A 13144-nucleotide genomic window follows, 5' to 3' on the forward strand; every position below is an offset into this window, starting at 1 on the left:
GAGGTACATTAATTCTTCTGAGTCACTGAGTGTCATTACAGGACTGGCCCCAAACATTGTGGACTTGTCGGGGCCCTGAAGGAATATAGCCATGTCTCAAACAGGGGCCAGGGAGCTGGAGGGTTGGCCTTCCTGGCCTCACCTGTGGAAATCGGGATCTCATAGCCAAGAAGCAGCTTTTCCTGTGCACCCCGTAAGGTCTCAGCACAGCCAACTCACGCGTCCCCCTCAAAGGGTTCTAAGACGAGGCCAGCTCATCTCAGCCCTCTTCACGAGGGCCTCCAGAAGGAGCCTTTTTAGACTTTTTTTTTTTTGCCACCCCACCCCACCCCACCCAAAATAATATCAAAGAACTTTACCAGGTAAGCACTGAGCCATAGACCATTTTCATGTGTAGCTTGCTGTCTTAATTTATAATATACATGTTAGACCAGGTTGGCACTGCTCACATCTAGGGCCAGATACTTTTTTTTTTTTGCTGTGAGAGGCTGACCTGCATGCAGTGAGGATGTTCATAGCAGCCTATGTGGAGAGAATATCGATGCTTTCCACCCACTGGCTGCCTACAGCACTGCCCTCACCTGGAGCAATGAAAACCATCTCCAGACATTAGCAAATCAACATTAGTTTCGTTGGGTTTTGTTGTTGTTGTTGGGGTCTAGGCCTCAAGTAGACCAAGCTGGCCTCAAACTGATGATGTAGCTGAGGATCACTTTGAAATTCTGATTCTAAGTGCTGGGATTCTAGACCTAGGTGACCGCACCCAGCTTATGACGCGCTAGGGATGGAACGCAAGAGTTTCTGCCTACTCAGCAGGCTTCCGACCAGCTGAGCTAAATCCCCAGCCCACGGTACTTTCGTCGATACATAATGAACAAGAAGGAGGCTCGTGGAGGTGTAAAGAGAGTAAAATCAGGACTTTTGGCAAAGTGCAGATAGAGTGTTAAAAACGGAAACTAAGAGAAGGATTGGGCATAGCGTGGAAGGCCGAGGTCTACAGGGCCAGGGCAGTGGATGCTGGGAAATCAGACTGCCCACTGAGCTCATGGTCCCTGGCTATTCTGCCCACTCTGCCCTTAGGGCTCCCAGCATTGGCCCTGTGGCAGTTTACTGGATTGTTTTATTTATAATTCTGTGGATTGGTTCCCTGATGTTTAAGCATTAGCTGTGTTTCTTTGAGCCGTGGTGGATTCTTTCTTGGAACAGCTTCGGCAGAACCTGTCCTGGCTGGGGCGGAGTTGCTAGGCAACCAGGCCTCAGCCTACAGCTGAGTTACTGCAGTGCCTTCCAGTCCCTGTCCTAATCCACAACACTCGCCCTCCCCTAGCTGACTCAGCAAGTTAAGAAATGCTCTAGCCACTCATTTGCAAACAGCCCCGCCCTGAACACACCCGACCACACACTGTGTGTGTGTGAAATGTGTCATAAGATTTTATTTGAAAAAAGACCTTCTTGGCTTAAAATAAAAACCTTGAATTTTAGGCAGTGTTAGTGATATCACGAGCATTATTTCCCACACAGGGCTGAGAAAAGAGCTGCAGATGCAAGGACAGATACAGACAAAATGTTCGAGGACCCAGAGGATCTAAGGGACACCCCTTGAAAACAAGCTGCCAAGGTGGTTTGGGTGCTAGGAACCCCCAGTCCTGATGACACACCCACCCAAGGATGGCCACCAGTGCATGAGTGTCATGTGTGATGGTCTGTTTAGATCCGTGGAATGTGACGTGGTCTCCACGTGGTCAGTGCTGGAGGAGATGAGACCAGCAGCAGAAACGTGTGAGGTGGAAGGCAAGGACGTTTCTTTCCTTCAAAGAGAATGACCAAGAGATGGTCTACTGCATCAAGGAGAGAAGGTCGTCCCAGCAATTTCTAGACATCATGACGTACGTCTAGATATACTCTATAATCAGTTACAGTGGAAGCTAAGACCTAGCCTCAACTGTTTAATCTTCTCCTTTTGTTCACGGTAATGACATTTTCAGCCGGGCCGACAGCACTGCAAATAAACATCACATTTCCCATCTCGTCGAGAAACGTTTCCTGGGAAGCTCTGAGGCTGTTGACCTCTGCTTCTCCTTCCTTCAATCTGGACAGTCAGCTAGGACTATGGACAGCTATGTCACATGACCAGATGACCCCAGAACCAAGAATGGAATCACAAGAAGCAAATGCAGAGAGTGTTAAACCTGCTCTGGATCATCACACTCACAGGTGAGAGACAAAGGAGCCATCTTGTTTGAGTTTCCATTATCTAGGGTTCCCCGTCACTCTCAGTTTCTACCTAATTCCCAATAATGGATAACAGCCATTATCCTTCCAAATGAGGGGGCTGAGGCCTAGCCGATACATATCTGTCCTAGTTAGGATTTCTACTGCTGCGATGAAACACCATGACCACAAGCAAGATGGAGAGAAAAGGTCTTATTTGGCTTATACTTCCACATTGTAGTCTATCACTGAAGGAAGTCAGGACAGGAACTCAAACAGGGCAGGAACCTAGAGGCAGGGGCTGATGCAGAGGCAATGGAGGGGTACTGCTTACTGGCTTGCTCCTCATGACTTGTTCAACCTGCTTTCCTATAGAACCCAAGACCACCAGCCCAAGGATGGCACCACCCACAATGGGCTGGGCCCTCCCACATCAATCATTAATTGGGAAAATACTCTACAGGCTTGCTACAGCCCAATCTTATGGAGGCGTTTTCTCAGTTGAGGTTCCCTCCTTTCAGATAACTCTAGCTTGTGTCAAGTTGACATAAAACTAGCCAGCACAGTAGCCAATACAGTTCAGAATGGTCTTCATTAAGTGCCAGGGCCCATTTCCTTTGCAGTCTCTGACATGTAATTAACCATATCCATAGAGAGCTTGGTTATAGAGTGAAGGTGTCAATGCAATTGTCCATTTCTAAGACAAAAAGATACAGATTCATCTTACAGTGTGAGCTGGGAGACATCTTATTGGCCCGCCCCTAATCAGGAGAAATCAATTCCGTTATTGAATTTGCCTCTCGGGTCAAGTTTAGACCTGCCTGGCATGGGATGACTCAATTTTATTTGGTCTTCTTTGAATAAACATCTAATAAACACCTCCCAACTATTAGGTATTGTTCATGCACTTGGAAGAAAGTAATGAACAAAACACACAGAAACTCTCACCCTAAGACAATCCTGGACGTGGGAAGATAATAAGGTCTTAGTTATTAGTGATTGTCAGCTGAGAGTACCTTAGGGGTGGTGAGTGACAGATAGAACATTAATTCAGGAGAAGGCGTCGGGGACAGCACAGTGGCAGCAATGGGAAGGAAGGTGTGTTTCAACTTCTTCTTTTTCTTTTAGATTTGCTTCTTTTATTTTATGTGTATGGGTGTTTTACCTGCCTGTTTGTGTGTGCACCATGTGCGTGCCTAGTGCCTGTGGAGGTCAGAAGAGGGCGCTGTATCTCCTGGAACTGGAGTTACAGATGGTTGTGAGCCACCATGGTTGTGAGTGATGGAACCAAACCTGGGTTCTTGGCAAGAACAAGTGCTCTTAGCCACCAAGCCCTCTATGTGGTGATATTGTGTTCCCCAAAATATTATACAATTAATAAACTTATCTGGGGTCAGAGAACAGAACAGCCACTAGACAGACATAGAGGCCAGAAAATGGTGGCACACACACCTTTAATCCTAGCCTTCTGGAGGCAGAGATCCATCCAGATCTCTGAGTTTAAAGCCACACTGGAAACAGCCAGGCATGGTGACACACACCTTTAATCCCAGGAAGTGATGGGAGAAAGCAGAAAGGTATATAAGGTGTGAGGCCCAGGAACTAGAGTCCTGTTAAGCTTTTAGGCTTCTAGCAGCAGTTCAGCTGAGATTCATTCAGATGAGGACTCAGAGGCTTCCAGTCTGAGGAAACAGGATCAGCTGAGGAGTTGTTGAGGTGAGGTCAGCTGTGGCTTGTGTCTGTCTCTCTGATCTTCCAGTATTCACCCCAATACCTGGCTCTGGGGTTGTTTAATTAATAAGACCTTTTAAGATTCATGCTACACCTCTATCCAGCTTCCATGTTTTAATTCTTTGTAATGACAAGGACCTAGCACACAACATGTAGACATGGGTTGCACTGGCTCCCTTTCTGCTTTAGCCTCTTTACCTCTGGGATTCCAGGCACGTGCCTCTACAACTTTTTCTTTTCTTCCTTCCCTCCTTCTTTAGATTTTTCAGAGACAGGGTTTCTCTGTGTAGAGTAGGCTATCCTTGAACTCACTCTGTAGATCAAGCTGGTCCTTGCCTCCAGAGTGCTGGGATTAAAGGCGTGCACCACCACCACCTCCACCTGGCCTCTCTTCTCTTCTCTTCTCTTCTCTTCTCTTCTCTTCTCTTCTCTTCTCTTCTCTTCTCTTCTCTTCTCTTCCTCTCTCTCTCTCCTTCTCTCTCTTTCTTCCCTTTACTCCTCATATTTTCATGGTCTCTTTCCACTTTCCTTACCTGCACACTCATGCACACACACAGTCACACATACACAATCACAAACTCTTAAATCTAGAGTTTGCATACGAGTGGAAACATACTATTTGTCTTTCCAAGCCTGGTTTATTTTGTTTAACATAACAATCTCTACTTATATGTATTATTTTGCAAAATACCATGATTTTATTTTTCTTTATGGCTGAATAAAAATTCCATTATGCATATGTAGCACATTTTTAATAGTTTATGTTTATCCGTGGACAAACATCTAGGCTGGTTCAGTTTCTCAGTGACTTTGAGTGGCGCAGTAACAAATGTGGATATTAGTATCTCAGAAGTGCTTTTGCTCAGTTTCCTGTACCAATATGGTCAAGAGTGATGTAGTTGAGACCCTGAACTTTATCACAAACCTTTTCTACATATATTCAATCATGTGATTTCTGTCCTTAACTCTATTTATGTGTTAACTACATATGTGAATTTACAAATGTTGAACCAACCTTGCATCCCTGGAACGAAACCACCCTGGATTATGTTGTATGATCTTCTTAATGTGTTCTTGAGTACAATTTGCAAGAATTTTTGTGTTTATGTTCAGAGAAACAGATTTGTATTCTTCCTTTTTAATTGTGTGTTCATTCAGTTGTGGCATCAGGAGACAGTGGCCTTGTAGGAGGAATTCCATAGAATGCCTTTCCTGCCATTATGTGGAACAGTCTGAGGAGAGCTCTTCCTTAAAAGGTTGGTGGAATTTGGCGGTGAGTCTGGCTAATCTTGTAAAGAAAATTTCTTTTTTAACGAAGTTTTAAAATGTATGCTTCAATCTTTTTGCTTGTAACAAACTTAAGCTGTTTGTATAGCCTTGATTTAATTTTTTTTGGGGGGGTCACATGTGTCCGCCTTGATTTAAATTTTGGGCAGTCATATGCATCTAGGACTATTTCTTCTGTAAGTTTTCAAAGTATTCTAAAATGGCTCAGCAGGTTGCATTTATGCATCCACTAACATATACATGTACCAACAATAATTAAATAATAAGAGGCTAAGACTCTGAAAGGGAGCGGGAGAGACAGAGCAGGGACTGAAAGGGAGAAAAGGAAGGGAGGAAATAATGTAATTACAGTGTATTTTGTAAGCAAGACATATTGCTGAGTGTATTTTGAAAGTAGAAGCAAAAGGATTTGCTTGCAGATTGGAAGTGATGTCACTGGAATGATTGGGTCAGAGCCTGTGTTCTGACACTCACAGCCAACCAGAGCTGGCCACTCCTTCTTAATAAGGTGATTAAAAGAGTCACACTAATAGTGAAAACCAGGGAAAGGAGAGCTCTTTAATGAAGCCACATTGGAAAGAGAGACGAAGAGACCCTCTGCCCCCCACCCCACATCTTCGGGTCCTGATGTGGGGTTTAGGTTTAAGTGGAGGGCCAGCATTGTGCATAGTTAAGGAGTCCCAGTCAGTTTGTGGCCTGGCCCAGTGGTGGGCTCCGGTTTCTCCACAAGGTGGTCTGGGAGATCTTAACACCTCGTGAACTCTCTTTCCAGGAGACTTTTCTGTAGGTGGCATCTGGCTTTTTCCTTTTCCCAGCGTGAGATTCCTGGGGCAAATTCCAACTCATTGGGGAGCCTTGTTCCAGCAGTCTGGCAGTAGAAGGGGGGGACATGAGTGTCCCCTGAGAATATCCTCATGCTGACCAGGATGGTCACAGTGGCCAGAGACAAGAGGAACCATCAAGGAAGATCCCCCAACAGAACCAAAGCAACGGGAAGGAACAAGGAGCCATTCACTGAGATGGGAAAGCTGTGGGTGGAGAACATTTGTGGAGGTGGGAATCAGGAATTCCGTCTGGGACAGACATTTGAAATGCCTGTTCGCCAAGCTTGAGGAGCTTTCGGTAAAGCCCTTACAGTGTGTATCGGGAGTGTGGGCTGTAGACAAAAGCGTGTTAGCCATCCGTTTGTTCAAAGCCACGATATTGCAGGACATTGTACACAGAAACCAAACGAGAGGACATTCTTGATGAAGACCTCAGTACTCTGCACCCGGGAACAGCGTGTGGACCTGCAGTCTGGTTTCGGCTGCTCACACACTTGTGGTGGAGAGCAGTGTGCTCTCCATCTAATAAATTCACACTAATTTGTAAAAGCAAGCCTTTGTTAGGAGTCTTCACTACTCAAGGCAGTGTCTTCAAGTATTGACGGTGCTAGCTTCAACACGTCCACCTGGGGGATAGGAATTAGCAGACAGTACAAACAACACGATCATCTATCTTGTCAGCCTGCCTAACTGATTCATAGGCATTTATTGCCCTGATACAGGCTGTTAAGTAACATCTTTGCAAGAGAAATCACATAAGTCTGTGTTCTCACCACTTCTGCGAGGCCAAAGGACCAAGTTTATCACTGCGTTGTTTACTTGCTGTTTAAAAATAAGCTCACTGCTCATGAGAGGTTACCACAAATTGGAGGAAACTTAACCCGAAGTTCCTGAGATGTGAGCTTTGTTATGTCAAATGACCCTTGTGAGTACTGTCTTCCCAAACCAAGCAGTTATGGAAAATTTTACTCAACGTTTTGATTGCTTTGCTCCCCACCCCCCATCTTTTCTTTTTAATTTTGTAGTAAAATAAAATGCTACTACAGAGAACCACCCAAAACAAATGCACAGAGTACTGCATTATAAAGCCAGCATCCAAGGTCACCAAGCTGGACTTCACCACCTCCCAGATGTGCCTTACCGTGCCCCAACACAACCCCACCCCTCCTAACACCTAAGTGCCACCCTGGCCTGATTCTTTGGTCTCTGTATTTCCTGCCAGTTGAAAGTTGAATCCAGAGAGACAGGATCAGGCCCGGGTTCCATTCACTTAATAAATGCATTTAGAAATCTTTGATTCTTAAGCTGCCCGGTGATGACACTCATGTCCTTCACTGCTCTTCATTGATTGCCTGGAACCCTTTCATGCAGACCCACGTTTCTTCACCCTCTGCTTGATTACGGGGTGAGAGAGTTCACACACCACAGACTATGTGCAAGGTCTCCAACTCTGTCCACTGCTTTCCAAGATGATGATGTCATTTCCTACCACCACAAAGAGAAGATGAACGCAAGAGATAGTGCTCTGCTTTACTTGTTTATTTAATCACAGTTCTTGAGACACATTCTTGCCTTGGCTTGAACTCCTGATCCTCCTGCCTCAGCCTCTTGAATCCTAGGATCACTGGACTGAGTCACCACACTCAGCGTTTTCCTGTTTTCTGCTCCAAACGGTTGTGCAATATGACGTCAGAGGACCCAGCCTCAGGCCTTCTCTCAACCGTCAGTCTTAGTTCTAAGGATCTGAATACTTAGTGCTCAGCGGTGGTTCTGTCAGTCAGTGTCCATCGAGGTGTCTCGGTGTGTGGAGCTCATTTTCTGAGTGGCTCAGAGAAGGCTCATGAAAACAGTGCTCCTCCAGAGATCTATGACCATCATGCTTGAGTTGATGCCAGACACAGCATCCTCGCTTCACATGGTTCCTTGAGGAGCTCAGGTACATTACTCCAGAGAGTTCTTCCATAAGGCCTTAGAGTCCAGAGAGATAACGAGGCCCTCGTGCCAGCACTGTGGGGAGCAGAGGAACGCCCGAGTGAAGTCCTGAGTGAAAGTGTGCTGTTGACGTGGGCATAGGCGTGACGAGGACCCATGAGAAAACGTCAAAGCTCTATCCCCAGGGCGAGGTCAGTTGTGAACAGTAAATACAACTGAGCTTTCCAGAGCTGCAGTTTCTCTGTCAGAGAGCCCTGTCTACCAGATCCTAGCTTGTCCGTGTGTCCCTCCTGTCTGTTTGTCTGTCTACTCTTCACTCCTTCACTGCCCTGGTGAGTTCCGTCCCTAGAGCCATCTGGGTGTGGCACAGCACTGAGAACCAGAGGACAGGAATCTGATTTTCATTTCCTTAGAAGTCAAGCACTCCTGCCTTCTGTACATTGAAGGAGCTCCTCTTCCTCTTCCTCTTCCTCCTCCTCTTCCTCCTCCAGTTCCTCTTCCTCCTCTTCCTCTTTCTCCTCCTCTTCCTTCTTCTTAGTTAAGCAGTTTTCTAGAATTTGTCTTGGTCAGCCAGTCCAGGCCAACACTGTCAGGACAGGTGTTGTGCTTTTTCAACATTTCTTTCAAATCTGTTTTGTTGTGTTGTTTTCTTTTTGGTCTCAGTTTTCTTAAATTACTGAATAATTTATCTTCTTTGATTATCTTCAGCATTTACTATATTGTCTCAATACCTTTGTGTCTTTATATCTTTCCTCCTATTTTTGAAATATTTATATCTTAAATTATTTTCATTTGAAATTTCATTTATTTAGCATTCTGAAAATGAATTTATAATAAATAATTAAATAAATTATTTTTAAAAATTAGAAAAGTAACACAGAGGGCTCTCGGTGGCTAGAGTGCTTAACAAACAATCATAAGGACCCTACTTCAATCCCCAGAGCTCATGTAAATGCCAGGTGGCTGTGGCAGTCTGCCTGTGATTCCGAAATTGCCAGCCTTGGAAAGCAGAAATAGGAGATTCCCGGCATGAGCTAGCTGGCAAGACTACCCATGTTGGAGAGCTCTGAGTTTGATTGGGAGACAGTGTCTCATGAGTAAGGATGATTTCTAACATCAACCTCAGGTCTCCACAGTCACATACACACAAGTGCACCCAAACACGTACAAAAAACCAACCAACCAAACTGTGAGTACACACGAGAGAGAGAGAGAGAGAGAGAGAGAGAGAGAGAGAGAGAGAGAGAGAGAGAGAGAGAGATGGGGAAGGGGGAAAAATAGAGCACAGTAGCCCTGGGTAGAGCTCACAGGCTTTCCAAAGTGTTAGCACCACATCACATTCACAGCATAAGGATCCAAGTCAGGGAAGTAACACAGAGCAACTGTACATCCGCTCCAAAGACCTCGCTGAACAGTGTCCCGCCTGCCCTTTTCTCCACCAACGGTTCCAGCCCATTGCACACTGCGCCTGTCACTGTCCTCTCCACAGCGTCTCCATCTTTCCTCCGAGCTGTGCTTTGGAGAAGTACTGCTCCACTGTTGTACAGCCTGCCCCCCTGTGTGGGTTTCTCTGGTGTCTCTTCTTGGCTAATCTGAAGTCAGGGTTCCTCCACTTTGGCATTTCTGGCACCCTGGACACTCAACAGTTATGAAGCCTAGCATTGTGTTTACTGTGACCATAACTGTCCTGGGCCAACAGCGCTCCTCCAGGGTCAAGACAGATCATTTTTACACGTTCTTTGGTGTGGTAAGACATGTGTGGCTGCTGAGAACCTCTAATCTAGCTGGCATTTTGACAGGGATGTTGTCCGTGTGTCTGGCAGCATCACCTCAGGACATCCAGCTTATTCAGCACCAGCAACAGTCACTTCTAATCCCTTGGTGAAGGGGTTCTACCAAGCTGTTGCACTACGTAGCTGAGCTATTTCTCCCTTATTAATTAATCATCCCTTATTAATTAATCACCTAAGAGCCTACAAATATCCTCTTCTCTTTCAGTCTACCTACGGCTAATTTGAGCATCCCCTGGTGCTTTCTTCTGCGGTGATTTCTGCTGGAACTTGCCAGCATCACTTTCCATATTTATTATTTGTATATTTGTTATTTTTAGTATAGCTATTCTACCTTAAGTGTTTTCCATATCCATCCATATATTTCTTCATTCAATTACTTATTTGCACTAATATGAACTAATGAACTTTTGGTGTATGAGTTAAAATGTTAGTATTGTTGCTCATTTTGTTCTTCAGATCGTCCAACACAGGCCACTGGAAGACCTTTGGGTTTTTAAATTTTAGTTTCTTTCTTAATGCTGCTAATTTTGTTGATATGCAAGATGCAAACTACAGAGCAAATAAGACAACTCTCAGCCTGTGGTGGTTTAACAGGTATGGCCCCTGTAGACTCATGGGTTTGAATGCTTGGCCCACAGAGAGTGGCACTGTTAGGAGGTGTGGCCTTGTTGGAGTAGGTGTGGTCTTATTGGAGGAAGTGTGTCACTGTGGGGGTGGGCTTTGTGGTCTCACATACGCTCAAGCTATGCCCAGTATGGCACACAGTCTCCTTCTGCTGCCTGTGGATCAAGATGTAGAACTCTCAGCTCCTTCTCCAGCACCATGTCTGCCTGCTTGCCTCCATGTTCCGCCATGATAATAATGGACTGAACCTCTGAAACTGTAAGCCAGTCCAATGCCGTGACCATGGTGCCTCTCCACAGCAATAGAAACTCTAACTAAGACAGGTTGCTATCTCCAAGTGTCAAATGCAGATATTCTGGAGCTGCCCAGCTGCCAGGTAATGCAGTTTGGACTTCAGTCAGTAGATAAACTAGTTTCTCTTCCTTAAAAGCATACCAAAGCATCCAGGCAAGGGGCTGCACTCTGAGGCAGCCTGCCACTGAGAGCTGGGGCCAGAGAAGGCCTCCACACCCTGGCAGGACAGTGGTCACAGAAGGTAGGTATGTGTGTGCAGATGCAAGAAGACAGCCATGTGATGCCATGTGACATGTCCAAGGAGGGCTTGGCATCTGCTCTGCCCACTCATTCCTAGGGGCATCAGTGGCAGGTGCCATCAACAGCTCCACTAGGCAGTACCTGCAGATGTTCGCCCTGCGCCTTCTGCCCAAATCTAAGACTCTCTAGTGGACTTTGAGCCCTGCGTCACTCTTCAAAACATCCTGAATCCCTGGAGTATTTTAAGCAGTGTGGATGTCACCCAACTGCAACACAGACACCAGAAAAAATAAATGCCTAGCCTTCTGGGGGGGGGGCTGTCTTGCAACTTTTTGATATTCTGCTCTAGATAGAGAAGGTCGATGGTGTGTGCCTGACTCCAAATTACAGTCAGGAAAGGAGTGCTTCCGGGTTCATCACCTATAGCTCGATTGCTGTGGCCTATGGTATATAATGCTCATTCTCCTGTCTTAGTTAGGGTGACTATTGCTGTGACCAAACACCATGACCAAATGCACCCTGGAGAGGAAAGGGTTTATTTCACTCACAGTTCCACATCACAGTTCATCATCAAAATTACTGAGGACAGGAACTCACACAGAGCAGGAACCTGGAGGCAGGAGCTGATGCAGAGGCCATGGAGGGGTGCTGCTTACTGGCTTGCTCCTCATGGCTTGTTCAGCCTGCTTTCATATAGAACCCAGGACCATCAGCCCAGGGATGGCTCCACCCACCATGGGCTGGGCCCTTCCCCATCAATCAGTTATTAAGAACATGTCCCAGAGTCAGATCTTATGGAGGTGTTTTCTCAATTGAGGTTCTCTCCTTTCAGATAACTCTAGTTTGTGTCAAGATGAATAAAAGGAGCCAGCACAGCTCCTTTCCAAAGGGATTTACCAGTTCACTCACAGTGTTCAGTGTATGTGCGCATTAAGCCACTAGTGGGTTTCAGTTTCTTCCTGCCTTATTACTTTTTTTCTCCAACTTAGGCTGGAGACAACAAAAACCACTGGATTTTCCTGCTGCTTTTACAGCCAGTGATAACTGAAGATGAAGATGAAGGTTTCCAAAGGCTGTTTTCTCAGCACCGTGCCAGGAGGTGGTGGGATTTCCTGTCCTGAATGCAGATGTGCAGTCTACTTTGTAACTGTGGCAGTAAACATGGGGAAAACAACATCACAGAGACTTCTGTGAGAGCATTTACACACTCCCAGACACCTCCCGCAATGGAGCAAGCCCTTCTTGTTTTAAGTTATCATAACAGGACTCTTCAGAGAAGCACAGTCACCAGTTATGCATTTAGGATGTATTTAGAAAGAAATTTAAGACACTGTATTTCTGGATACTGGCAGGTCCAAACCTGGGGCTCGGACTGAAGACCTGGAAAGGAGCTGGACTTGCAGCTGTGGTCTGCAGCTGGCTGAAGAGCACCATACTGCTCAGGAGAGGTATTCTATCCAGGCCTTCAGCTGACCGGATGAGGCCCACCCACGTTATGGAAGGCAATGTGCCTTACTTACTCTACCAACTTATATGTCACCCTCATTCAACTGTGCCCCTTGGAAACACCACAGTTGCTGGGGGATGTCTTTCCGTATGCTGTGAATACATGTTGTTCCCATTGGTTAATAAATGACCTATGGCAAGGCAGCTTAGAGGCAGGCAGGAAAGGAGAGAGACAGGAAAGAGAAAGGCAGAGCCTGGAGAGACACCAGCCTGCCGCCCAAGGAACAACATGCCAGCAGACCAGTAAGCCACGGAACACGTGGCAAAACATAGATGAATAGAAATGGGTTAATTTAAAATATAAGAGCTGGCTAGCAAGAGGCCTGCCATAGACCATACAGTTTGTAAATAATATTAAGCCTCTGTGTGTTTACTTGGGTCCCAGTGGCTGCTGGACCGGGTGGGACACAGGAAAACTTCTGACTACACACACTAATCTTTGTGTTGGTGACAGCTAGCTAGGGAGACCTAGAGGCTTCTGTGATCCAGGTTTGTGTTACTTGTAGCCAAGAGTACACCCAACACATGGTGCACTGGAAATCTATGAAGCCACCAGGTTACCAACATGCTCCAACACAGTTGCCCTCAGCCACAGCCACACAAGGAATTTGCGGCTTGTCCCTGACTTACTCCTCGCCTCCGGAATCCTCCTCACCCAAGCCTCAGGTCCCTCACGTCCTGCGACTCCGGTTACACTTGTTT

The 13144-nt window shown here is 46.0% G+C and overlaps 1 long non-coding RNA gene across 2 annotated transcripts; it reads left to right on the top strand.

Annotated features, from left to right (window-relative positions):
- Positions 1–791: 791 nt before the first annotated feature.
- On the top strand, positions 792–12500 carry LOC119088924. Of its 2 annotated transcripts, XR_005092685.1 has the most exons (4): positions 792–851; positions 1522–2214; positions 5101–5198; positions 11926–12500. It is a non-coding gene; the product is annotated as an uncharacterized LOC119088924 (long non-coding RNA). The 2 variants fall into 2 exon arrangements; XR_005092684.1 differs by having other exon boundaries at positions 816–2214.
- The last annotated feature ends 644 nt before the right edge of the window (positions 12501–13144 follow it).

This window comes from Peromyscus leucopus, chromosome 13 (genome assembly GCF_004664715.2).
Source record: "Peromyscus leucopus breed LL Stock chromosome 13, UCI_PerLeu_2.1, whole genome shotgun sequence".
Lineage (NCBI taxonomy): Eukaryota > Metazoa > Chordata > Mammalia > Rodentia > Cricetidae > Peromyscus > Peromyscus leucopus.